The sequence below is a fragment of the Schistocerca americana genome, chromosome 1 (genome assembly GCF_021461395.2).
Source record: "Schistocerca americana isolate TAMUIC-IGC-003095 chromosome 1, iqSchAmer2.1, whole genome shotgun sequence".
NCBI lineage: Eukaryota > Metazoa > Arthropoda > Insecta > Orthoptera > Acrididae > Schistocerca > Schistocerca americana.
In genome coordinates, this window is record NC_060119.1 from 542731151 (window position 1) to 542736375 (window position 5225).

General features: G+C 42.7%; 1 non-coding gene across 1 annotated transcript; it reads left to right on the forward strand.

Moving 5' to 3' along the window:
* The first annotated feature begins 2964 nt into the window (after nt 1–2964).
* Nucleotides 2965–3039, forward strand: Trnad-guc. The gene has a single exon. It is a non-coding gene; the product is annotated as a tRNA-Asp (tRNA).
* Nucleotides 3040–5225: the final 2186 nt, after the last annotated feature.

A 5225-nucleotide genomic window follows, 5' to 3' on the forward strand; every position in this document is an offset into this window, starting at 1 on the left:
AAATGTCCAAAAAACATGGATTCTAAAAAGCATACCCTAAGGGCTATGAAATGCTTCCTCATCTTCGCTAGTTTCAAACACAGCTCTTCCACAGCAAGATCTTTGCTTTCTATATTTTTACAGGTTGTAGAATGGACGAAGATAAGAAAAATATGTCCGGTAAAAGAGGTCTATAAAATGCATACCTTAAGCGCTATAAGCATTTGTTCGGTAGAAGAGATGAGTTCCACGGTAGCAAAGATAACCAAGTGCTCAAAGTTCGTAAGTTATGCATTTTAGAGCCCATGTATACTGGACATTTTAATCTTGTTTTGGTCCATAGTACCATCTTTCAAAATATGGATAACTTTTTTTGATACCCCGTATACAGGGTGGTTCATTGATCATGACCGGGCTAAATATCTCACGAAATAAGCGTCAAACGAAAAAACTATAAAGAACGATACTTGTATAGCTTGAAGGGGGAAACCAGATGGCGCTACGGTTGGCCTGCTATATGGCGCTGCCATAGGTCAAACGGATATCAACTGCGTTTTTTTAAAATAGGAACCCCCATTTTTATTACATATTCGTGTAGTACGTAAAAAATATGAATGTTTTAGTTGGACCACTTTATTCGCTTTGTGATAGATGGCGCTGTAATAGTCACAACCATATGACTCACAATTTTAGACGAACAGTTGGTAACAGGTAGGTTTCTTAAATTAAAATACAGAACGTAGGTACGTTTGAACATTTTATTTCGGTGGTTCCAATGTGATACATGTGCCTTTGTGAACTTATCATTTCTGAGAACGCATGCTGTTACAGCATGCATACTACATTAATGCAATAAATGCTCAAAATGATGTCCGTCAACCTCAATGCATTTTGGCAATACGTGTAACGATATTCTTCTCAACAGCGACAGTTCGCCTTCCGTAATGTTCTCACACGCATTGACAATGCGCTGACGCATGTTGTCAGGCGTTGTCGGTGGATCACGATAGCAATTATCCTTCAACTTTCCCCACAGAAAGAAATCCGGGGACGTCAGATCCGGTGAACATGCGGGCCATGGTATGGTGCTTCGACGACCAATCTACCTGTCATGAAATATGCTCTTCAATACCGCTTCAACCGCACGCGAGCTATGTGCCGGACATCCATCATGTTGGAAGTACATCGCCATTCTGTCATGCAGTGAAACATCATGTAGTAACATCGGTAGAACATTACGTATGAAATCAGCATACATTGCACCATTTAGTTTGCCATCGATAAAATGGGGGCCACTTATCCTTCATCCCATAATGCCGCACCATACATTAACCCGCCAAGGTCGCTGATGTTCCACTTGTCGCAGCCATCGTGGATTTTCCGTTGCCCAATAGTGCATATTATGCCGGTTTACGTTATCGCTGTTGGTGAATGACGCTTCGTCGCTAAACAGAACGCGTGCAAAAAATCTGTCATCATCCCGTAATTTCTCTTGTGCCCAGTGGTAGAACAGTACACGACGTTCAAAGTCGTCGCCATACAATTCCTGGTGCATAGAAATATGGTACGGGTGCAATCGATGTTGCTGTACCATTCTCAACACCGACGTTTTTGAGATTCCCGATTCTCGCGCAATTTGTCTGCTACTGATGTGTGGATTAGCCACGACAGCAGCTAAAACACCTACTTAGGCATCATCATTTGTTGCTGGTCGTGGTTGACGTTTCACATGTGGCTGAACACTTCCTGTTTCCTTAAATAAAGTAACTATCCGGCGAACGGTTCGGACACTTGGATGATGTCGTCCAGGATACCGAGCAGCATACATAGCACATGCCCGTTGGGCAGTTTGATCACAATAGCCATACATCAACACGATATCGACCTTTTTCGCAATTGGTAAACGCTCTATTTTAACACGGGTAATGTATCACGAAGCAAATACCGTCCGCACTGGCGGAATATTACGAGATACCACGTACTTATACGTTTGTGTCTATTACAGCGCCATCTATCACAAAGCGAAAAAAGTGGTCCAACTAAAACATTCATATTTCTTTATGTACTACACGAATATGTAATAAAAATGGGGGTTCCTATTTTAAAAAAACGCAGTTGATATCCGTTTGACCTATGGCAGCGCCATATAGCAGGCCAACCGTAGCGCCATCTGGTTTCCCCCTTCAAGCTATACAAGTATCGTTCTTTGTAGTTTGTTCGTTTGATGCTTATTTCGTGAGATATTTGGCCCGGTCACTATGTATAAGTGGCCTCGCAGGTAGCTTTCTGACTTCCATATATATGCTCAGAGGTAACATTCTTATTATTACAAAATTGTTGCAGAATTCGCGAGAAACTGATGATGGCTGGTTCAAAAATGGCCCTGAGCACTATGGGACTTAACTTCTGAGGTCATCAGTCGCCTAGAACTTAGAACTAGTTAACCCTAACTAACCTAAGGACATCACACACATCCATGCCCGAGGCAGGATTCGAACCTGCGACCGTAGCGGTGGTTCGGCTCCAGACTGTAGCGCCTAGAACCGCACGGCCACTACGGCCGGCAACTGCTGATGTTTAGCGGTTGTACAAAGATGGGCAGCTAACTGCCAAGGTAAATAAATCATAAACACATAAATTACATTAATGAAATGAACATAAACAGGCGAAAACTCGGTAACGTTTGATCACCCAATTGGGGACCAGTGACTGGAATCAAATATCTTGAAATACCTATTAAGAGCAATTTGAACTGGAATGGCAACATAAAGCTGGCTGTGGGAAAGACAGATACCGGTATAAGGATTGTCGGAAGTGTGGTAAAGAAAGCCAGAACGTTTCGTGAATGTTATTATCCACAGTACATCGCCTCACAGATGATACTTTATGGCAGGTGCGTAGTTTTCCTCATAGAAACAACCATCGTATCTTAACTGTTACTCTGTCCGCCCCCGGTAGCTGAGTAGTCAGCGCTTACTCTGTCCGCCCCCGGTAGCTGAGTGGTCAGCGCGGTGGACTGTCAATCCAAAGGGCCCGGGTTCGATTCCCGGCTGGGTCGGAGATTTTCTCCGCTTAGGGACTGGGTGTTATGTTGTCCTAATCATCATCATTTCATCCCCATCGACGCGCAAGTCGCCGAAGTGGCGTCAAATCGAAAGACTTGCACCAGGCGAACGGTCTACCCGACGGGAGGTCCTCGTCACACGACATTTCATTTCAACTGTTACTCTACTATACTCAGAACGCAGTTCTGTAAAGTGTGTTCACATCCTTCCACATTTAGTGTTTTCTTAAGTGCAATAAGGCAACCGCAGCCCAACGACGAGAATCACCTCCATACCTCAACACCACCTCCTCCGTACTCCACAGCGGGCACTACTCATGATGGTAGGCAATGTTCTCTAAGCTTTCGCCGAACCAAAACCCATCATCCGTTTTGCCACAGAGTAGAGCGTGATTCAACACCCCGAATTACTCGTTTCCAGTCATCCACTGTCCAGTGGCTTCACTCTTTAGACGACGTCAACCGTCACTTAGCGCTGACTGCAGAAATATTTTCCTCTTGTGGATCTGCTCGGACAGCGTACCCCATTCTCTTTAACTCCCTACTCACAGTCATCGTGCTAGCTAGCGTGCTGGTGGCACTTGGGCACTCACGAGTGATTCCTGGTTCAAAAATGGCCCTGAGCACTATGGGACTTAACATCAGTGGTCATCAGTCTCCTAGAACTTAGAACTACTTAAACCTAACTAACCTAAGGACATCACACACATCCATGCCCGAGGCAGGATTCGAACCTGCGATCGTAGCAGTCGCGCAGCTCCGGACTCAGCGCCTAGAACCGCGAGACCACCGCGCCCGGCACAGTGATTCCTGCCACTGATTTCATGTGATTTTTTTACAACCACCTTCCGCATTGGTGGACGGTCCCTGTCTGTCACTGTATGAGGTCTGCGTGGTATTGGTTTAGCTGCATTTGTCCAGTGGTGTAAAATGCGCGGCCATTTATAAGTTGGGGCAAGTGCCCAGGAGAAATGCCTGGGAAAATGCCCGAAATTCATAAATGCTCGAGCATTTGTGCATTTTAAAGATTAACTGATAAGTGGCTGTTATAAAAAATTTGAAGCTAATATTTTGTATTGAAAAAGGTTTTCTGCAACACTTCTATAGTGGCTGGGTAACCAAGTCAAAAGAGCTGTCTGAGAGTTATGGTAGATTTATCAGAGCGAAATAAATTGGGCAGTAAACATAACCTTTTACATCTTTGATGATGTCAGTTCTTGGCGAAATACATAACAAAATGAGAAAACAACGTTCAAGTTTAAAACTAATTTTTGAAAAAAAGTATAGTTTATATGAAGTAGCTAGCTCGCAGGTAGTGTTTTTACTTATACTATACTACTGTAAAAAAATTAGAGTAAAAGAAGTTCATTCACAATGATTTTAATTAGAGATATGTCATGTTCCGATTCCACAATTCTAAGAATCGCCGATTCTCTATGGATCGACTAGTATCGGAATTAAACGATTCCAGCATCTTGGGCACCGATTCTTCGTTATTAAATCTTTGCTATGTTAGTGTTCTCATTTTATCGTCGCAGCAGTGCAATCATAGAAAAGTAGATAAAGAAAGGAGCAGGATAGAAAACTATAGTTTGTCTCAAACGTCGCTACATCTGACAATACAGCATCTTTCCCGATACATTTATCATCAAGAAACACATGCCAGCTGTTTAATACATTCTGTAATAATTTTGTTGTCAATAGCCATACTTAAATAATATTCAGAGATTTAACACAGACTATAAAGTGTGTTACATTACAAAGTAACGACCTAATGACAATAACTACACAGCTCTTCAGCGCTGTGTGTGCGAGAGAGACAGAGAGAGAGAGAGAGAGAGAGAGAGAGAGAGAGAGAGAGAAGAGAATGTAAATGATAAGCAATTGTCAACAAAACGCGTCCTTACTTGGTACAGCAAGTTGAAAGGCAAATATTAAAAAAAAAAGGCATGGTTCTTTCTTCTTTCCCTCCATTCTCAGCAATGAAGGCAACGAATAACATACGTATGTTTAAGTGTAAGCATTTACTAACTTTTAATATCGGTAGTATTCTAGTAGTAAAACTTTAAAAATACTTTTTTGTAATGTACAGACTTTGGGCATTCAAAACAGCTTTGAGCAAAGTCTTGGACAAATGTCCATTTATAAGTGTCCTGACCACTGCGCCTTTGCCCGGCCCGCA